The 24,002-nt window shown below is 37.6% G+C and overlaps 1 protein-coding gene across 14 annotated transcripts in view; it reads right to left on the reverse strand.

The window, feature by feature from the left end:
• Positions 1–24,002, reverse strand: part of M7BP (Myosin-7a binding protein) — a 246,315-nt gene that overhangs the window by 62,654 nt on the left and 159,659 nt on the right. The window contains exon 1 of one of the 14 annotated variants that reach the window (XM_073991474.1): positions 18,184–18,299. The exons of 9 other annotated variants lie outside the window; for them this stretch is intronic. The gene's annotated coding sequence lies outside the window, so the exon portion shown is untranslated. 4 more of the 14 variants (XM_073991473.1, XM_073991470.1, XM_073991472.1 and 1 more) reach the window with 4 other exon arrangements.

Consider the following 24,002-nt stretch of genomic DNA (forward strand, 5'->3'; position numbering starts at 1 on the left):
GGCAAAGTTTGAGAGATTGGACTTCGACTGTTAGTACTTAAACAATAATATGACAGATAATTTATTGACTTCATCTGTCTTAAGTAGTTTTTGCAATTCTGAGTGAATTAGTTAGTTTATTTGCATTATTTTCTCAATTATCACCCATATGTTTACACAGAATATAAAAACTTTGTGATGATCAGAAATAAATTTGTCTCTTTGAATCCACATTTAATTAAAACCATATCAGTTTTAGACTTTGTATATATTCACATTTCTTCCAAACATACATCAAATTCGCAGATTATATTCATTGCAACCTCTCGAACAAAATTTCCCTTAAATTTGACCTTGGAAATCCTATTACATACATAATCCAAATCAAATGCTTTAAATGGTCCAACAATTTCTTATCTCTCTCACTTTGTAAATATTAGGTCATCGACTGAATGAAGAACTGAATGAATGACTGGCTGACTTGCATGAATTGAAGCAATAAACCCCAATTGAGAAATCCCCACACGACGACGCACTCTCCTCATGCATGATTTTCCAGCACACAACTCTAACTGGTTGCACTTGTTACGTTAAATGTCTTCCATTTTTTTATTGCTCTAAAAATATAACATCTTCACCATTTGATGAACAGTTTTGGGCCTTATTATGTTAATTGGCATCTCAACAAGCGGCCAGTTTTGGCTAAAACAACCTCTAGTCAATCAAAAGAAAATCTCAAAGAAAAAACAAACTATTGACCACTGAGGAAAGTTGTTGATAATGCATGACATTTATAATGGAAATGCGTGTGGTGGACAGCTTTTCATTCATTTCAATGCACTCACATGTGGCCGACAGAAGATGTAACCGAATGGAATTTATTTGGTCATATTGTTTCCACCAACCACAACAACCACAGATCAACACAAAAATTATATGGTGTGGCGGCTAAAAGGTAAATGGACACGTTAAGTCCAAAAATGAAAATGAAAGTATTTATGTCAAGCTATGGGGACAATTGGGTGGAGAGATAAACTACTGAAGTACCCTACTTATGAATGATGCTCTGATAGTTATAACTTTTTAAGTTTTGGGAAGCATGGATAAGGAATTAGTGAGGCTAATTCAATTCGTTTAATTGTAATAATGTAAGTGTGATGGGCCAGAAAGGCCGTCACAACAAACGAGGACGTATAACTGTCATAAGGCATGAGGTTGTCTGTGAGTTTAAGTTCAGATTCATTTCGAATTCTGGCATAAGTATGAATTCTTTAAAATCAGTTCTATCTTTAATCATAACTAGGCCTTTAGAGACAATTTTATTTGTTCACCCAATAGAAATTCAGGTAAGGTATGAGGCAGCCATCGCAGCTATAAGACTTAAGTCGATGAGCGAGTGGATCGTAAGAGACCGCCAAACATACCACCAAAGCTTATTACAGGTTACAACGGGTGAGTCAATAGATCATATTGTATCAGACTGTATACCTGAAACAATTGAATCCGCCTTGTGTGAAATTTTAATACTGGACAGGGACATGTAGATCGATGGAACGGATGCCAACTGGAAGCTGTGGGTTTACAGATGGGGCCGTTCTAGGGGGGAGAACGAGTCTGGATCTATATTTCAAAGACCAGGAAACTAGAATCTCCCTTCGACTGCCGGATCATAATACAATCCTACAGGCCGAAATCAGAGCGATCACAGAGTGTCTGAACTGGTTCACTGTATACATCCTAACGGACAGTAAAGCAGCAATTAAAGCAATAACAAGCAAGACGGTGAAATCAAAAACTGTCCTGCAGTGTAAAAAATCAATCAACGACTACTCCCACCATGGTTCGGTTAACATTATATGAGTACCAGGACATAAAGGTTGTGCAGAAAGCAGCGAATGCAGAGCATGCGGAGAGGACGACGAAACGTTGGAACACTATCTCTGTCATTGCCCAGCCTTCGCGACGCTAAGAAACCAATTTCTAGAAATTAGGGCAAGCGAGTTCAAAAACTTAAGAGATTATGTCAATGGCACAGAATTTCTTAACTGATAAATTTATTTTCCTTTAATAAATTAAGCAATAAAAAATGTATTCCCCTTAGGCTTCCGCAATTAGAGCGCACAACAGGCCTATCCTGGCTTAAGTGTATGTACATACGGGCATGTGGCGATTCTTATATTGCTCCTCTTTTCAACCTAACCTAACCATCTTTAATCATGCCCTGACCCTGTGAGCCCTTGGCAACAGCCGCTGCCCCTATAATGACACCAACATGGTTCAAGTCGATTTTAATGTCAAACATGGAAAGGATAATGCATATGTCAGTCTTCAACATACGTAATGGTCATGAGGCGACTGTCATCATATCAAATCGTGAGAGGACTTTTAGATGATTCGTGGGGAAAAATACATTAGAAATTTGTTCCAACAAAGGTTCGAACTCGATTTAATGTAGTAAAAAAGTTCGAAACCTGCAAACCTGTTTTTTTAAAGAGAAGAATTCTGTATACTTAGATGTAAGATGTATCTTTAGGCAGAGGTACCGGAAAGAAGTGAAACGTATTTTATGACAAGGAAAATGAATCAATCGACAGCTAAATACCCTCAGCTTAAGACTGTTCAAAAGAGCAATAACCGGAGAAGTGGACCCAAATGTCCAATGAACCGATCCATTATTGCAAAATAAAATAATATTTTTGAAGGTGACAAAACAATTTCAACATGATTTAAGCGCAAAAGTGTAAAATTATTGCAAAGAAGGTACCTAAAAAAATGGACCAAAATAGTTCATCATGGAACTGGATCTAATTTTGTAACTCCTTTCGATATTCATCGTGCTAATCAGCCATGTTAGTTCTTAGGAATCATGGATATGCCCACACAAAATTCTGTCATGTAATTAGAATTACAAGATTTACTTCGACGAAATTTTCAAAACAATCCTGGAACAACTCTTAAACTGCACTTAGCGACAATTTTCAACTTTTGTTAGGAAGGTTCCATAAGGTGTTGCCCGATATATGTAGAGCTTTTTGGAACTTGATGTAGGTTTGGGCAAGAAAAGTACGGTGAGCAAAGTTTCGGCGTAAATTAGCCTGCTCATTAGTCAATTCAGTTGATGCTTACAGGGATTTTTAGATCTTTTGGACTATTATCCCAGGAAGGGATTGCATCGAAAAAAAAAATACCGTAGTGATAGAGGCCCCGAGGGAAATCAAACCATTCTATTTGATATCTGGTCTTAAACTAAACGTTTGCGAAAAGTTTTGATAAAGTCCATATTAATTAGAATCTGATTTATATCTGGAAGAAATATTACAGTGTGCAAAGTTTAGACCAAATCGGATTGTCCGTTAGAGAATTATCGTTAGCCCAATTTTAAAATTTTTTTTTGAATTTTTGTGAATGGGTACGAATTTCGGATGCTAAGTCCGTAAAGTGGTTGAAGTAATTTCGAAACGAAAAGTCGGAGAGAAATCGGCTAGATTTAATTATGAATTCACACCGAAATCGTAAGAAATACTCTGGGAAATTCATTTCTGATATTTCGCTACGAATTCTGAACGAAATGGGTGAAAAATTACCTTAGGAAAATCGAATTGATATCGGAACGATTTCTTCGTAGGTACTTCCGAAATTGTTCAGACGAGTCGGAACTTCCGATATTTGGTTTGCTGAATAGACAGTTGATGGCGATATTAGGTCTGTTCGTTTACTCAATAATTTGTACAAATTTGTACAAGTCCAGTAAATTCCTGTAATCGACGAAGACCTTTTGCATGGTACCGTAGAGTAAACGAACAACATCCAGTAACAATTTGTACAAATTGTAAGTAAACGAACACACATATTATATTTCCGGAAAAAAACTGAAAAAAGACCAAGTTGATGGTAACAATACGCCTAGTAACGGATTAATTGGGCTATATATGCAGATTTAAAACAAATTAAACAATTACCCTCTATAATATACCAATACTACCCGCGCTAATGCTTGGTTTTAAGGTCTGAATACATGCACTAGCAGATGAGTAAGTATTTGATGAGGTTGAGAGCAAAATTCTTCGAAAGTTTTACGGGACAATCTTAGATGACTTTGAATATCGGCTTCAATAGAAAAACGAGCTGCATCGGCTGTATAACAACAATAATATAGTCACGTCATGGGAATGATGCCCTCACTTCTTTTAAACATACCAACAAAAATTATGTAAACGCGTGGATGCAGTACAGCACGACAACATTAACATGACCATGTCATGAGAATGGTGAGAAAGATGCCCCACTTCCTCTAGACATGACAATAAAATCAGTCTAACAGCGTGACACGAAACACGACATTAGGGGATATAGAACAGAACGAAACATGACGAGTACCCGCTCACCAACTATATTACAGCATTAACATGGTCATGTCATTAGAATAATGAAAAATATGTCCACTTCTTCTAGACATTACAACTAAAGTAATGTAACAGCGTGACACAATATGAGAGATAAAAGAATACAGTACAGCACGAAACACAACTAAGGGTCCACTCTCCACTACTGAAGAACTCGAGGATTTAAACATGCTATTCCTGCACATTAACGTGGTCATGAGAATGATGAGAATATGTCCTCACTTCCTCTAGACAACACAATAAATGTTTCCGCGTGACACGAAACACGATATTTTAAGGCAATCACTAAACACGGCAAGTGGCCCACTAACCTTAACTAGAATTCTATTTTTTAGTACGGCACTTCTCCCGTTTATTATCGGATCTTCTAAGCAAATAATAATGGTTTAATTTTTTGAAATTTTGCCTGTTAGGGCGAAGATCATTTTAAATGATTTTTATTAATTTTCTCGTTTAGAGTTAAGCTTGATGATTGAAAATTTTTTGTAAGTGAAAAAGGAAAGCCAAGGGCTCGAACCCACACAGTCACCAAATTACGTGACCTGGTTCGTTGTTGGTTGAGCAGCTCTTCAGACGTATCGACTATGGGATGGCTTCTCTGTCCTAGAACTTTTGGGTTTTCAAATGCACATGTGTTTTTATACAACCAGGGATATTTGGCCGTTGAATTGTATTTCTTCATGACAAACGCTTTTTTTGCGCTGCCTTTGAAGTTATGAGTTTGGCTTTGAACGCTAACACGCCGTGACAAAATTTTTTTTCATATGTTTTCAAGGACGCGGTTTCAAATCCCAGCCGGGCTCAGCCTCTTTTTTATTTCAAATTTTTCCTGTTATGGCGAAGATCATTTTTTAGCTTGATGATCGAAATTTTTTGCAAGTGAAAAAGGAAAGCTTTTTTTTGCGCTGCCTTTGAAGTTATGAGTTTGGCTTTGAACGCTAAATTTAAAAAGGATCGGTTGATGATTTGGTTTAAATTTTGGGTATCGTAATATTTTGTCCAAACTTAGTTTAAGTTTGAAGAAGTCCTTCCGGTAACTCCCACACAAAAGTTTAAAAATGTTCGCTAAATGGCGCGCATGATAACTCTCGAAGGAAGGAACCGTATTGGTCATACATAACAGGTTTGATATAGACTAACTTTCTAAATTTCTCGTCTTGGATCGTTTTGAAATGTTTTATAATAAGTTTTTCGGTGCAATTTTTTTCGGAGGCCAGTCCATTCTTCCTGAGATAATGGTCTAAAAGCTCCAAAAAAGCTTGCCGGCGCCAACTAAATACGTAAGATAACTCTCGAAGGGAGAAACCGATTTGGTCCAAACGCTGTACATCCTATCTTATCTATCTTACAGACTCGGATTATGTCCGAATATTGACTACATCGGACCACTCTTTTGGGTACCTCTCACAACAAGTTTTGAAACAGTGCAGTTTAAGGACTCGTCTGGGATCGTTTTTAAATTTGAGTATGGTACGATGGTACGCTTTTTTCGGGGGCAAGTACATACTTCCTGAGAAATTGGCCCAAAACCAAAAAAGAAACCTATAGACGTCAGAAGTATTGTGTTTCTTTTCTTTAGGTCTGAGGGCATATCTCTGTCGACACAGCTGACTGCTACTTTCTTACTTGTTTTATAACATTTCGGGCCATTTTTGTGTGAATTAGTCTTTGGTAATAGTCTCATATATCATTCTTATAGTTGTTGGCCATTTATTTAAGCTCAGCTTAATGTTGATTCTTGCAGTTGTCGCTTAGATAAAAACCCAGTCGATTACTTGGTTGTTGTATTCACTATTTTAATAGAACAGTAGGTTGATTCTTTAGTTCACAGAAAAAAATTTTAGCCATTTGATAAAAAAATTCAAAGATTCAATCAAAAATTTATCGATTTTCCGGCGATAAAAAATTGTCATATTGACAAAATTCGATAAAATTATTTGATCACAAAGTAAAAATACAACTAATAAAATATTTCACATATTGACAAAAATATTTATCAAAATATTCCACATATTACATTTTATCAGTTCAATATAAAAATTGGTAAATATTTTAGTCAATATGTGAAATATTTTACCAGTTGTATTTTTACTTTGTCATCAAATAATTTTATCGAATTTTGTCAATATGACAATTTTTTTTTATCGCCGGATTTTTTTTTTCTGTTTTCATTCACACGCAGAGAAAAAATATTTTTCGCGTTTGTTGTAGCAAGAATATCTAGTTTTGTTCCAGCAATTTATTTGTTTTGTCAAGCATTGTAATTGCAAACACATAACCACCATCTTTTGCTCTAAATATAAAAAAAAAAACAGATACAACTTGCGAAATTCCGCAATATTGTAAAAAATGATGAACAATGCCGATAGTAGGAACTATCATAACCTACCATTTTTACAAAAACTATTGTCAGCCCATAAAACCTGTTACTGAAATTTTTAATTTGTTTGCATATAATTCTCATATACACATTCCACATAACTTTGGTATAAATGTCACCTATAATAGTACGAGTATTGATAAATACAATACATGGTCAAGTTTTGCTACTTTAACTGACAACGCAGACAATTATACATAACTACTCCATTGCGATCATCCATACATCTACCCCAACATAAGGAATAACAAGTAAGAAAAGCGTTAAGTTCGGTCGGGCCGAACTTTTTATACCCTCCACCACAAATTTCAGCCATTTCGGTGGATTAATGTGGCCACAACCTTAAAAATACCGAAATTCGGAAGGTACCGTTCTATGGGGCTATATGATGGCGTGGACTTATACCTACAAATTTCTGGGGGAAAGTTTTATACGCCTAAAGAAGACTAAATACCAAATTTCAGCCATCTCGGCGTGATAATGAGGCTAAAACGTTCAAAATATCGAAAATCGGGAGATATTGTATTATGGGGGCTATATCAACACGTGGACCTATATAAACATTTTATGGTAGAAATGTTTCTTAGCCTCTGGAAACACAAAATACGAAGTTACAACCGATTCTTTGGTCAAATGGGTCTAATACATTCAAAATATATTAAAATGACGCGTACTTTATAAGGGGTCTTATGTGGGGACTATACCAAAACGTGGACCTATATAACCCAACTTTGGTAGCAATGTTTTCTGGCCTCTGAAGACACAAAATACCAAATTACAACCAATTCTGTGGTCAAATGGGTCTAATACATTCAAAATATATTAAAATGACGCGTACTTTATATGGGGCCTTATATAGGGGCTATACCAAAACGTGGACCTATATAACCCAACTTTGGTAGGAATATTTTTTGGCCTCTGGAGACACAAAGTACTAAATTACAACCAATTCGGTGGTAAAATGGGCCAAATATCTTAAAAATTCCTTAAAACGACGACTCGTCACGCGTCATTTTGTATGGGGGCTACACGAAAGCGTGGACCTACATAGCCCGCTTTCAATACCAAAAGTCCTACGTAAATATAACATATTTTCCCAAAATTTCATCAACCTACGTCAATCCGTTCGGACGCTAGAGTGATTTCCACAGACGGACAGACGGACGGACATAGCTATATCGATGTAGAATTGCACGCTGATCAAGAATATATATACTTTGTGGGGTCTACAATGATTATTTCGAGTAGTTACAAACGTAGTGACAAACTTAATATACCCCCATCCTATGGTGGAGGGTATAAAAAACCATGACCACGGCATCGAATACCAAGAGAAGAGAATAAAATTATCGTAGAAAAGAGAATACTATTGTCAAGCTGACAAAACCTATTGTTGGATACGACAAAAACAACTGTTGTATTTCACAATAAAAATTGTTGGAGTCACAATATTAAATGCGGATTCGAACAATACCTTTGCTCTTCGAATATTGCTGGATCAATCATATTTTTTCCCTGCGTGAAAGCACAACCGTCCATTTGCCATTAATTATTCCGTACGCCCCAAACAAAAATGAACGGATTAATTTGTGAATTAGGCCCTCTTGAACTTCATCCTACAAATTAGTTATTTTTTATGAACAATTGAGCTTTATGAAAACGCAAACGAGCGAATTAAAATAATTATGTACTGTTGTACTAAATTAGTGTATACAACAACCTGCTCGCTCAAACAGTACAATAACGACTAATGGTTGGTTTAAATTTACGAAATCCACTCGATTTCAACTGTCAATTCCTTTGCGTATACGTCAAATGAAAACTCATCTGAAATCCATTGGCTTTCATTTGACGTTTAAACAATGGAATTGACAATTGAAATCGAGTGGAGTTCGTAAATGTAAACTTACTATTAGCTTCAAAGTAGTGGATAGTAACGGAACTAAAATACCAAACAAACTATCTACGGATTATATTAAAAACTGAACTCCGAAATAAAATATGGACAAAAGATTACAAATCATTTAATCATGTGAAGGGTGTCGGTCCAGTCCCCAATATCCTTCCTAGTTTTTTTGCATAGTTTTTGATTCTTCTTTTCGTCCGTTTATACCGGTTTTGAAATGCCACACATATTTGTTTCTTATTGTTTTTGCGTTTTACAACTTCTACTTTTTCCTAGCCATCCTCAACCTGCTTTAAAAGCATACCGCCACTCAATATCTAGAACTTTGTTCAAATAATTTCATTTAAACTTCATTAGTAAGAATATTAAAAAATTATTGTCATTATGGGGAATTTCAAAAGTCCAATAGTCAGGCATACTTTAATAAGCTAATTTGAGTTGGAATTTGTTTGAAAATTGTTTGCATTTTTATTTATATAAATACAGTTGAACATGGCTATAATGAACTTTGGTTATAATGAAAAAAACTAATTAAAGTAGTATATATTCCTAGAAGTAAATACGAACTATTAAAGAGAACAATAAAACCTGTCCCCACTGTACCTTAGCACGTCACAAATAGTTTAGTATACAAAAAATTTTGTATATTAAAAATATTTAAACACCTGCTGAAACATATTTGTTGTTGACCAAAATTGGTTGTTACTGTCTTCTTCATTAACACTTGCTCTTTTTTGTCGAAAACTTATTAACCTTTTTTGGGGGGCATATTTGTCGAAAAAACATATTTAGCTGTATATGTTGTTGTCGTTTTGGTATATTTTTCACCTAGGGCGCTTAAACACAAACTAAACTAAAGTTGTAGTATGGAGTTGTTTAATATTTGTTTTGCATTTAACAGATAACATTTTGACACAAATTTAAGGTCAAGGTTAATTATGAAGTATTTTGTTGTTGTTTTTGTTTACTATCTGTGTTGACAAATACATATGCGAATTATAGAACGAATATTAAACAAAAATTATATAGAAATTATTATAAATTGACAAAAACAAAAAAAAATCTTATCATTTTCTGCTTGACTTAAGTGGACTTTGGTGTTTTTGCAGGAGAAGTGATTTTTTTAAAGCCCTAGATTAAAAAATGTTTTGAATACACAAAAAAGAGAGTCAATGATAAGGTTTGTTTAGAGAGAGGAGATACATCAGACCCTTTTTTTTTGTGTTATACATTGATTTTGAACACTTTCTAACTTAAATTCCAAGACTTTCTTCCCATGGTCCATGATCAAGGGATTTATTGGAGCATAGTCCTAGTAAAATGTACCATTGACTAGATATTTAACCCAGGTTAAATTCTAGAGAATATTCGAGAAAAACAGATTGAAACATCTGAATCTACTTTCGACCGCCCTATATGTCCAAAATGTGTTCCATTTCAAGTTTGAATATGGATGGTACCCCCGCTGTTCAGGTAGAGAACAGGGTTTTGTAGTAATAAATATACTGAATGGCTTGGTGAGCGATTCCTGGTATAAAGGAGAGATTTTAGTTAAACATGGATCTATTTTAATATACAGATCACTTAAATAATATATACATGTGGTGAACATAGACCTCCTTAGCATTATGTGAGATTAGATATTTAATTAAGACTGCAGAATGACATTAGCTTACATCTTACAGATCAGTCACATTGAAATGTCAACTATCCACAGATCTACTAATTTAAACAAAAAAAATGTTAACCATCTTCCAACCCGTTAACCGTAGATGTTTAACGATATTTTGTCTTAAATAGTAATTGTGAACCATTAGAACATTTTTAACCAAGTTAATTGTTAGGTAAAATTTTTGAAACATATTCACATCCACTATGCGAGAATATTTTAAAATACTTTTTTAAGGATAATCCGACCCACTGGGTGACGTAGGGGATGGAAGATACCAAGCAACGGTCCTGACCGGTTTTAACATGGCAAAGCCCAGGATTTATCTTGGTCCCTCTTTCATCCTAAGTGGACACTGACCTCCCCGTGGTGTCACCTGAGGAACTGCCTTTAACATCCGTTAAAGGTAGTGAGCTAACATGTGCCGCGCGTTCACCCATAAGAACGTTAAAAACTTGGGTTTGGGCGTCGGGTTAGTAACCCTCCCCTAGAAAAAACAGCCTACTATGAAAAAACGAAAGAAAAGGAAAAACAAACCCCTCTAAAGTCGACGAACCCCGCAAACGTTTTAAGGACCATGATCTGCGAATCTGCACCTGGAATGTTCGCACTCTTTATAGAGAAGGTGCAGTCTTCGCATTGACAGACGTACTTGAAAAGTACAAGACCGATATTACTGCCATACAGGAAATACGATGGATTGGGAAAGGCGTCACAACAACACCCTAAGGTGACGCACTGTATTATAGCTGCCATGACGTAAAGCATGAGTTTGGTTGTGGATTCGTAGTTAGTCGGAGACTAAAACATCTTGTATCCAGCTTCACCCCAGTGCATGAAAGACTTGCTGCAATTCGAATAAAAGCTAAATTCTTCAACATCAGCTTTATTTGCGCTCATGCTCCCACTGAAGAAAAGGACGAACAGACCAATGATATATTTTACGAGCGCTTAGAAGAAACATATGACCGTTGCCCTGCCCATGACATTAAAATCATTCTAGGCGGTTTTAATGCCAAAATTGGAAAGGAGAATATCTTTGGCCCAACAGTCGGGAAATTCAGTCTCCACAGTGAAACATCTGACAATGGTATAAGGCTGATAGACTTTGCAGCTGCAAAAAACATGGTAGTTAGCAGTACCAGATTTAATCATCTCGATATTCATAAGGGCACCTGGCTGTCTCCAGATCAGAAAACAAGAAATCAAATTGATCATGTTGTGATAGATGGAAGACATTCGTCGAGCGTGTTGGATGTACGATCGTTCCGAGGCGCAAACATTGATTCGGACCACTACCTTGTTGCAGCAAAGGTACGCACCCGCTTAAACGTAGCAAACAAATTACGAACAGACACAACACGAAAGTTAGACATCGGTAAGCTGCAATCACAACAGATAGCCACAGCATATTCCACTCAACTAGCCCAATCGCTTAATCAAAGCACCCCTCATCCCGATAACATAACAGCGCAATGGCAAAGCATTACCCACTCCATGCAAAAGCCGCAAAATCCATACTTGGATACCAGAGACCTTCACCAAGGAATCCATGGTATGATCAGGAGTGTCGTGCTGCCACCGAAGAGAAAAATGCGGCATATAGGGCTACTTTACAATCCGTGGCAACGCGTAGCGCACAAGAGAGATACAAGGAGAAAAGGAGAGAGGAGAAACGTCTTTTCCGCAGGAAAAAGAGAGAGGTGGAAAAGCGGGAGTGTGAAGAAATAGAGATGTACAGGAGCCAGAATGAAATCCGAAAATTCTACCAAAGAGTCAAGCATCAAACTGATGGCTTTGGTACAGGCACATACTCCTGTTGAGACCAGCAAGGTAATTTGGTAACTGATACAGATAGTGTACTCAGGATATGGAAAGATCATTTTTCAAATCTGTTGGTATCCAATAGCAGCGAAGACGACGAAGATACCACAGTCCCAATCTCAGAAGATGGTATTGAATGTATACCGGCCAGCCAAGATGAGGTAAAGACAGCAATAAATCGGCTGAAAAATAATAAGGCAGTAGGGGCCGATGGCTTACCAGCCGAGCTGTTCAAAACCGGAGGCGACACGCTGATAAGGTGTATTCATCAGCCAGTTAGCACTATCTGGCAGGAAGAACGAGTACCCGACGATTGGAACCTGAGTATCCTGTGCCCCGTCCACAAGAAGGGAGATAAGACTGTATGCTCCAACTATAGGGGCATAAGTCTACTCCCTATTGCCTACAAGATCGTGTCAGGCATATTGTGCGAACGACTAAAGCCTATAGTCAACGAGATAATTGGACCATACCAATGCGGCTTTAGACCTGGCAAGTCCACCATTGACCAGATATTTACCCTGCGGCAAAACCTGGAGAAGACCCAAAAGATGCAGATCGACACCTACCACCTTTTTGTCGATTATAAAGCAGCCTTCGACAGCCCCCTGCGTTCAAAGGTATTCCAAGCCATGTCTGAATTTGGTATCTCCGCAAAGCTCATCCGGCTTTGTAAAGTGACTTTAACTGACACGAGGTCCTCAGTTAAAATAGGAAAGAACCTCTGCGAAGAGTTTGGTACCAAAAGAGGTTTCAGACAAGGAGACAGCCTTTCATGTGACCTCTTCAACATCCTGCTAGAAAAGGTTATACGAGAGGCAAACGTCAAAAGAAGTGGCACAATCTACACCAATAGTCACATGTTACTTGCTTATGCTGATGATATAGCCTCATGGGCCGATCAGTAAAAGAAGTAACTGATACCTTTGGTCTGGCGGTAAACGATGAGAAGACCAAATTGATGGTGTACTTGCGCAAGCAGACATGGCAGTGCTTGGTGTGTTTGAGAGAAAAATTCTTCGAAAGATCTACGGACCAATCTGTGTTGACGGTGAATATCGACGTTGCATGAACCACGAGCTGTATCTGCTATACAACGACATCAATATAGTTAAACGTATCGAGATGCAGCGATTGCGTTGGCTAGGCCATATCATAAGAATGAGCGATGATGAACCCGCTAAAAAGGCGTATAAAGACCGCTTGGCGGTGCACGCAGAATTGGCAGGCCAAGGAATAGATGGCGCAAACAAGTGGATGATGAGATGAAAAGGCGCGGTATTCCAGTGTGCGAAGCAACAAATAGAGAGGAATGGCGATCTCTTCTTAGTTCGGCCTATAGAACAAATGTTCTGTAATGGGCCAGCTAAGTAAGTAAGTAATCCGACCCACTAAGCATGGATTTTTAAGAATGTTTTTGAAACTTCATCAGATCTACTATGCGTAGATTTTTCAGAATGTTTTTTGAAGCATCCCACTAAACGTGCATTTTTAAAGAATATTTTTGAAGCATCGTGAGACCCACTAAACCTGGGGTTTTAAGAATTTTTTTAAGCATCGTGAGACCCATTAAACGTGGGTTTTTAAGAATATGTTTTAAAGTTTATCAGACCCACCAAGCGTGGATTTTTCAGAATATTTTTGAAGCATCATCAGATCGACTAAGCGTGAATTTTTAAGAATATTTTCTCAATCATTCTCAGGCTCACTGAGCATGGATTTTGAAGAATATTTTCTCAATCATTCTCAGGCCAGTGAAGCGTGGATTTTTAAGAATATTTCCTTAAACATTCTCAGGCCCGAGAAGCATGGATTTTTAAGAATATTTTCTCAATCATTCTCAGGCCCGTGAAGCGTGGATTTTTAAGAATATTTTCTCAATCATTCTCAGGCCCGTGAAGCGTGGATTTTTAAGAATATTTTCTCAATTATTCTCAGGCCCGTGAAGCGTGGATTTTTAAGAATATTTTCTCAATCATTCTCAGGCTCACTGAGCACGGATTTTGAAGAATATGTTGTCAATCATTCTCAGGCCCGTGAAGCGTGAATTTTTAAGAATATTTTCTCAATCATTCTCAGGACCCAGAAGCGTGGATTTTTAAGAATATTTTCTCAATCATTATCAGGCCCGTGAAGCGTGGATTTTTAAGAATATTTTCTCAATCATTATCAGGCCCGTGAAGCGTGGATTTTTAAGAATATTTTCTTAAACATTCTCAGGCCCGTGAAGCGTGTATTTTTAAGAATATTTTCTCAATCATTCTTACACCCAAGAAGCGTGAATTTTTTAAGAATATTTCCTCAATCATTCTCAGGCCCGTGAAGGGTGGATTTTTAAGAATATTTTCTTAAACATTCTCAGGCCCGTGAAGCGTGTATTTTTAAGAATATTTTCTCAATCATTCTTAGACCCAAGAAGCGTGAATTTTTTAAGAATATTTCCTCAATCATTGTCAGGCCCGTGAAGGGTGGATTTTTAAGAATATTTTCTCAATCATTCTCAGGCCCGCGTTGCGTGGATTTTTAAGAATATTTTCTCAATAATTCTCAGGCCCGTGAAGCGTGGATTTTTAAGAATATTTTCTTAAACATTCTCAGGCCCGTGAAGCGTGTATTTTTAAGAATATTTTCTCAATCATTCTTAGACCCAAGAAGCGTGAATTTTTTAAGAATATTTCCTCAATCATTCTCAGGCCCGTGAAGGGTGGATTTTTAAGAATATTTTCTTAAACATTCTCAGGCCCGTGAAGCGTGTATTTTTAAGAATATTTTCTCAATCATTCTTAGACCCAAGAAGCGTGAATTTTTTAAGAATATTTCCTCAATCATTGTCAGGCCCGTGAAGGGTGGATTTTTAAGAATATTTTCTCAATCATTCTCAGGCCCGTGAAGCGTGGATTTTTAAGAATATTTTGTCAATCATTCTTAGGCCCGTGAAGCGTGGATTTTTAAGAGTATTTTCTCAATCATTCTCAGGCCCGTGAAGCGTGGATTTTTAAGAATATTTTCTCAATCATTCTCAGGCCCGTGAAGCGTGGATTTTTAAGAATATTTTCTCAATCATTCTCAGGCCCGTGAAGCGTGGATTTTTAAGAATATTTTCTCAATCATTCTCAGGCCCGTGAAGCGTGGATTTTTAAGAATATTTTCTCAATCATTCTCAGGCCCGTGAAGCGTGGATTTTTAAGAATATTTTCTCAATCATTCTCAGGCCCGTGAAGCGTGGATTTTTAAGAATATTTTCTCAATCATTCTCAGGCCCGTGAAGCGTGGATTTTTAAGAATATTTTCTCAATCATTCTCAGGTCCGTGAAGCGTGGATTTTTAAGAATATTTTCTCAATCATTCTCAGGCCCGTAAAGCGTGGATTTTTAAGAATATTTTCTCAATCATTCTCAGGCACGTGAAGCGTGGATTTTTAAGAATATTTTCTCAAGAATTCTCAGGCCCGTGAAGCGTGGATTTTTAAGAATATTTTCTTAAACATTCTCAGGCCCGAGAAGCGTGGATTTTTAAGAATATTTTCTTAAACATTCTCAGGCCCGAGAAGCGTGGATTTTTAAGAATATTTTCTCAATCATTCTCAGGCCCATAAAGTGTGGATTTTTAAGAATATTTTCTCAATCATTCTTAGACCGTGAAGCGTGGATTTTTAAGAATATTTTCTCAATCATTCTCAGGCCCGTGGAGCGTGGATTTTTAAGAATATTTTCTCAATCATTCTCAGGCCCGTGGAGCGTGGATATTTAAGAATATTTTCTCAATCATTCTCAGGCCCGTGGAGCGTGGATATTTAAGAATATTTTCTCAATCATTCTCAGGCCCGTGGAGCGTGGATATTTAAGAATATTTTCTCAATCATTCTCAGGCCCGTGGAGCGTGGATATTTAAGAATATTTTCTCAATCATTCTCAGGCCCGTGGATTTTTAAGAATATTTTCTCAATCATTCTCAGGCCCGTGGATTTTTAAGAATATTTTCTCAATCATTCTCAGGCCCGTGGAGCGTGGATATTTAAGAATATTTTCTCAATCATTCTCAGGCCCGTGGATTTTTAAGAATATTTTTTCAATCATTCTCAGGCCCGTGGAGCGTGGATATTTAAGAATATTTTCTCAATCATTCTCAGGCCCGTGGAGCGTGGATTTTTTAAATAATTTGTTAATCATTCGCAGAGCTTGGATTTTTAAAATTATTTGTTAATCATGTTCAGCCCGCTGAGCTTATATTTTTGAAGAATATTTTGAAAATCATTTTTTAAGAATATTTTTTCATCATTCTCAGGTCCACTGAGCATAGGTTTTTATACGAATAGTCTGCTAAACACTCATTACATCCAGTTATAGACACTCCTTCAAATAATTACCCTTCCTTGGGTGCATAATTCCCAAGTTAAAGAGTCCGAAATTTCCGAAAAAATCCCTACGGCCACTGAATTTAATTAAAGATTTTTTTAGGAAAATTTAATTTTGTTTTTTTAGGAAAATAATATTTTGACATTGACTCCTCACTGTCCAGTTAGTAGTGTAGGCCATCATATGACCCACTACGCTGATTGTGTACTTGATTTCATAAATTTTATTGGATTTACTGAAGCATGGAGGATAAACGCCAGTTATTATTACACAAACATTAATTAATGTCTTCTCATATGAAAAAAACCAACTAACTCTTCAACATCTTTAAGAGTTTTGTAAATACCACACATAAAAGTTTTTGCACAACCACCCCCGTTCCAAAACAAACATTGTTCCACAACATCCCATACGGGACAAGGGAGACTTCTCTCATATCAATGAGTGCACCCCGATTCATATTTAGCTCAATGATATGGGACCTACTATTTATCGCCGAGTCCGAACGGCGTGTCTTAAGACACCACTTATGGAGAAGTTTTTCAAGGCTGAAATACTCAGGAAATGTCGCCAACATTACTGAGGGGTATTTTGCCACCGTTGAAAAATGTTTGATGTTGCTTGGCCGGGGAATCGAACCCCCGACCTTCTGCGTGCAAGGCGGGCGTGCATACCATTGGGGGTGGCACCCCACCCCCGTTCCACTCTAATATATTCCACAAGACAACAAAGTAAAGCATATTTTAGCAACTGCATGATTTAGTGGAGCCAATCAATTTTGTTTGCAAACATCGTGATAATGCCGGCAAAATGTAAAGGTCAAGTTAATATTTTCCATTTATAAATTTGATTATTTACATTTGTTTGCAATATTTGTTTTTATTTATTTTTTATTTTTCAATTTTAATATTTATTTTAATTTTTGTTTTATTTGATTTATTTAAATTAATGCATGCTTCTCAAGTTATTTAAGACGGAAGTTTTAGCTTTTTGTTTTTCTTGTCACTTCTTAATTTTTTGCTTTGCAAATTTGTTGTAGCTTTTTTTCTTAACATGGCAAGATAGGTGGCTTGCGGCGGCATAAGTAAGATTTATTGGCTGTGTGTGAAGATTCTTTTTTGGGTTATTTTGCAGATAATTTTGAGGCTTCTTGATTTGTTACGCTTATCAGAAGTTTGGTTATTATGTTTTAGGCACTTGTTGTGTGGTGTGTTTTATTGCTGCAAACACTCATCGGGGCTCACTCACAATGGAAACAAAAGTGGCACAAAAATATCTTCCAAGAGATAACAATATTTACGCACTGATATCACCGCGTAGAAATTGGCCAAGAAAGACAATAACAATTGTTATTTGTTGTTGTTGCTGTTAAGATTTTCAATTTCTTTGCCAATAAAATAAGTCGGCGACCTTTTTTTAATTACTTTTAGAAATTTTTTAAATTCACTTTATTTGGCACCAATTTTTTGAAATTATTTTTGGTTTAAATTTCTTATCTATTGCTTCTTTATTTGTTATTTGTTATATACAAAATAAAATAATTTTATTTTTTAAAAATTGATAATAATTTATAAATGTTGTTATTTAGTTATCTCCACGTTGGCGCGCGTTTCACGACTGATTGTGTGTTGCTGAAATTCAATTTCAATGTCTAGCGTGCCGAATACCTTCACACTCCAACCAGCAGCAGCTGCTCCACTGGGCTGACTGGTGGGGATCAAAGAGAGGTTTGTGGTGCTGTGTTAAACAAATGAGTGCGTCGTTGTTGCTTGTCTTATTGATGATACCAAACGACTATTAAAAGCGATGCCTGCCTGTCATCAATGTGTGGATTGCCTCCTTACTCCACTGTATTATTGTTTTAACTGTTTGGGGAGCAATATTTTGTTAACAACAGTTTTGTTAACAAATCTTGTTAATAATTTTGCTGTTGTAAAAAATTCTCTTTGTTTTTGTTTCATTTTTTCCTGATAATGTTTGACTTATCTGTTTGACCCACAGGTATTAGAGCTCACTCTCTTCACTTGCTATTCTCTTTATTTTGTTTTTATTTGAATTTGAATTCTACCGGTGCAAATTATTATGACGGGGAATTTTTTATCTTTGCCGAGGAAGTGTACGGAGTGTTCTGAAGTGTAAATATTGTTGGCCGCAATGAATCAATATTTATTATGTGTCTCATTCTATTATCTCATAACTCTTAAATAGAGTGAAATTTTCTTTATAACTAATTTCTTTCAATTAAAGATTTAAACTATAAACTGTAAATTAAAAAAATGTGAAGGACTATTGTATTCCTTATCTATTCAAGTCACTTCGAATGCTGTTGTCCTCTTTGCTTCTGCTTCATATACCAGAAATAAACTGAGAAATTTATAGCAAAATTCTATTTTAAAATATAAGACAGGTGATCTATTTGAGTAACAACTACTTGAAAATACGATAAGAGATTCTTATCGCGTTCCATAAAAGTGCCATATAGTGAAGTATACTTTCGTATTCAGGGACTAACAAAATTTCTTTAAACTCGAATAGTTTGTAAAGGTGCTAGTTTTTATACCCTCAGCATTTATGCTAACGAGGACGAGGGTATATACACTTCCATACGGGCAAAATGTGCCTCATCGAAATAATGGTTTTAGACCCCAAGTATGTTTGGACGAAATCCGTTTCAGACAATTTGGAGTTGATTTAGCAATGTTCGTCCGTCTGTCTGCCTGGCTGGCTGGCTGGATAACTCTCGAATCAGATCAACCGATTCGGTCCAAAATTTGGCTTTCGTAATATTTTGCCCAAACTTAGTTTATGTTCGAAGATACACGCAGAGAAAAAATATTTTTCGCTTTTGTTGGGACAACAATATCTATTTTTGTTCCAACAATTCATCTGTTTTTTCAAGCATTGCAATTGCAAATCCAAAAATACTATCAATTGCTCCAAACATACAAAACAACAACAACTTGCGAAATTCCTCAATATTGTAAAAATCATTGACAATACCTATGGTAGGAACTATAATAATCTAGAAAAACTATTGTCAGCCCAGAAAACCAGTTACTGAAATTTTGGATTTTATCATATATAATTCTCGTATACACTTTCCACATTGACAATCACTACACATGGACAGGTCTAACTAAGAAGACAACAAATTGAATGAAGAAACATAACTACTACATTGCGCTCATCCTCCGAGCTCCTACCCCAACATAAGAAATACCATAAGACCACAACAAATATGAAAAGAAAACACAAATTGCGAACAAAAACACTTCTCAGGATGTACATACTCAAAAAAAGAACAAAGATAAAATAAAATAGCAAAGATAAGAGGAACTCGTACAAACAAAATGCACCAAAATTGTTTTTTTTCACCACGGCATCGAATACCGAGAGAAGAGAATAAAATTGTGGAAGAAAAGAGAATAATATTGTCCAGCAGACAACAACTATTGTTGGATATGACAACAACTATTGTTGGATATGACAAAAAGAATTGTTGTAATTAACAAAAACGATTGTTGGACTCACAATACTATATACAGAATTTAACAATATTTTTACAATACATATTTTGCTCTTCGAATATTGTTGGATCAATCATATTTTTTCTCTGCTTCTGGGTTCCGGTACCTCCCCCACAAAAGTTCAAAAATGTTCGGAAAAATTGTGTGCACATTAACTTTTGCAGGGAGTAACCGATTTGGTCCATACTTTGTACATCGTGAAATTTCTACCAGACTTAGATGAGTTTCAAATATGGACTCAATCGGTCCACTCCTTCGGTTACATTCCACACAAAACTTCGTACAAGTTCAGTTTAGGACCTGCTCTCGAATCGCTTTGATTTTTGTTGTAACAACTTGTATTCACTGCCCTCCATACGACGGTATAACTTTCATCAGGTCAAGTCCATACTTCCTGAGAAAATAGCCTGAAAGTTGTAAAAAAAACCTATGACACAGCGTGTAGTGGTTGGAGCGGAAGATAACACTCGAACGGATCTGCCGATTAGGTCCAAAATTTTGCCTTCGTAATATTTTGCCCAAACTTAGTTGTAGTTCGAAGATAAGCCTTATCGGTCAACTCCTTCAGTTACTACCCCAACAAAAGTTCGAAAATGTTCGGAAAAATTTGGAAATTTGGTCCATACTTTACACATCCGAATATATCTACCAGATATAGATCAGGTTCGATTATGGACAATATTTGTCCACTCCTTCGGGTAACTCCCACACAAAATTTCGGTAGAGTTCACTTTAAGACCTGCTCTAGGATCACTTTGATTTTGTTCACTTTGTGCTTCTACGACGGTAAATTTTTTTCTATAGAATAGAAGACCTCCGTTGGAGGCTTTTATAGAATAGAAGACCTCCGTAGGAGGCTTCTGTAGAATAGAACATCTCAGTAGGAGGCTTCTATAGAATTAGAAGATCGAGGAAATAGTAGATTTCATGAGTCGGAAGAACATCAAGGTCGCGGTGGTGCAAGAAACCAAGCTGAACGACAACCACAGCTTAGAGCATTGTGATGGTTACTTACTTAGCTGGCCTTTTACAGAACATTTGTTCCATAAGCCGAACTAAGAGCGGGTTCATCATCACTCATTCTTATAACATGGCCTAGCCATCGCAATCGTTGTATCTCGATTTGTTCAACTACATTGATGTCATTGTATAGTTGGTACAGCTCGTTGTTCATACGACGCCGATATTCGCCGTCAACACAGATTGGCCCGTAGATCTTTCGAAGAATTTTTCTCTCGAACACCCCAAGCACTGCCTTATCTGCTTGATCAAGTACCCATGCTTCGGAACCATACATGCATTGTGATGGTTACAATGAGCTAAGGAAAGATAGCACAAGAAGTGGAGGTAGGGGATTTGCTTTCCTATTGCACCAGTCTGTCCAATACAGACCTATCTCGCTTGAGCCTGTCTCTAATGACCCGTACATGGAATTTATGGGGGTAGCAGTCAGGTGTGGAACTGTCGAGATAGAGTTGCTGTACGTATACATCCCGCCGAGAAATATCTGTATATTGAGATTATAGGCCTGACATTAGCCCGCTCTTGGAAGGTCATAATCGTCTGGTCCTGGTCAGCCCTCGGAAACGACCAGAGAGGTACAGCGCTGGCTGAGCAGATTGATAGCTCTACGCTTTGCACTGTCAATGAGGTCGCACCAACCAGAATCAGAGGAGAGTGTCACGGTTCCCCAGACATAACCATCGTGTCACCTGGTCTGACAAATGACGTCATCTGGCAACCCGTCATTTCCCTTGGATCAGACCATCTCTCCATAATAGTCTCCATTATCAGACCACCCGATTTCATTACCTCTGAACGCCGCACATTCGTCAATCATAAGAAAGCTGATTTGCCGGGTTTCAGAGAGTTAACCAATCACCGTTTCAGAGAACTGCCCAATCCTACTGATGTTCGGGTAGCGGAAAGGACGTTCCGAGACATCATCACTGCTGCAGCCGCTCGCCATATCCCTGCTTGTCGAATACCCGAAGTAAGACAAAACTCCTGACTCTGGGAAGTAAGACCAAACTTCCCAGCAGAGGCGAAATGAGCGTGATGAACTTCGTCTCGCTAACCCCAATGACCCCCGAGTTAGGGAGCTGACACTGGAAGTTAACAGGCTGGTGGGCGAGCATAAGCGGAACAAATGGTTTAATCATCTGAAGAGCTGCAACATTGGAGCCGTTATAGGTGAATTGTGGGCAACGGTTAAGTCACTCTCGAACCCTGGAAGAAAGGAAAATAGGACCTCAGTCACGTTTGGCGACGCTACGTTGACTGACCCGAAGAGGTACGCAAGTAATTTCAATCGGCAGTTTGTCGCACCCCGAGAGTGACAGGGCGAAGAGAAAAGTATTACGTCGCATCAGACCTCTTCCTGCCGAGGATGAACCACCACAATTTACAATGGATTGCATTGCCAATGCCATCAGAAACGCAAAATCATCCAAAGCGCCCTGATGGAATCTCCATGGTAATGCTGAAGCAGCTGGATGAGCCGGGATTGGAGTATCTCACTAAAGTTCGCAACTTGTCGCTAGCCACCCTCGTTGTTCCCGAAGTCTGGAAAATGGGCAGGGTGGTCCCACTACGCATGGATTCCGTAAGCAGCACAGCACGACAACAGCGCTGCACGCCATTACCACATATATCTGTCAAGGAATCAGCCAGAGACGACCGTGCGATAGAACAGTGATGGTGGCGCTTGACTTATCAAAAGCCTTTGATACAGTCAGGCACTCCACGCTGTTTGAGGACATTGAGCAGACAACGTTGGATAGTCAACTATATGTGTGGACGCCAGTCGTACGTGGAATTCAGGAATAAGAAGTCCAAACCCCGTAGAGTGAAACAGAGAGTCCCCCAATTTGGGTGATATCTCAGGAACTGTTTAACCTCTACCTCTCCTGTATCCGCCCCCTCCAAACGGCATTGAGATCGTGACGTATGCGTATGATTGCACGATCCTGGCGTCGGGTACCTATCCTAATGACATCAGTGAGAGACTGAACAACTATTTAACCGATTTTACCACCTTTTTCCATTCGAGGAATATGCAGATTTCCGCCACAAAATCTACAGCCACTCTTTTCACCACATGGACTGGAGATAGACCCAGAGCCATATTGAACAGAGGAACGAACATACAAACATAATAAAAAAACACTGTTACAACAACAACCACTGTAGATTATGTGAAGATGCAGAAGAGATAGAGATACTTTGTAGAGAGCGATACTTTATACATGCCCCTTGTTGCGCACAAGTCGCACAAGTAGACACCGACTACTGGGAGGATACGAAATAGATATCTTCACTTTCTTATCAGATATAAATCCCATTATCATTTTAAAACTCCCCCAAAAAAAAATATATATATATCATAACTTGGCAAAAACACATAACTAAGACATTTCTTTCTAGCTCTTTTTCTGTTCCGGTACAAACCATCGATCAACAACATGGCAATATCTGAAATTTCTTCATCTTTATCGCCAATTGACGAGATTCCTACTGTCCCTATCTACTATCCACAGCCAAGGAAACGGGCTTGGAATAATTAGCATGGAAAGAAGACCCTGTTGAGCTTCGTGTTAAAGCCGTCTTTAGACCAGCGTTCGAAAACTTACATTAAGGTACCGTACAATAACGTTTTGTAGCGTACCTAGCATGAAAAGTTACACTACGATAAGGTACCGTACATGTACACAAACTTTAAAAAAAATTTTAGCGTTTGTGTACATGTACCCAACGAAAATCGTAGCGTACATGTTTGGTACGCAACCACCATTGTAAAGTAACAACCACGTACCCAACCGAAATGGTTGGGTACGTACGTTATAAATGTTGCGTGTACATTAAAAAACCACGTAGCGTACATCATTATGTACCCTAAAAAACAAATAGAGGTTGCGTACACCTGAGTGATGTTTATGAAGAGGTTGCGTACACCTGAG

The sequence above is a fragment of the Musca autumnalis genome, unplaced genomic scaffold, assembly GCF_047663935.1.
Source record: "Musca autumnalis isolate F117 unplaced genomic scaffold, ASM4766393v1 scaffold_5, whole genome shotgun sequence".
NCBI lineage: Eukaryota > Metazoa > Arthropoda > Insecta > Diptera > Muscidae > Musca > Musca autumnalis.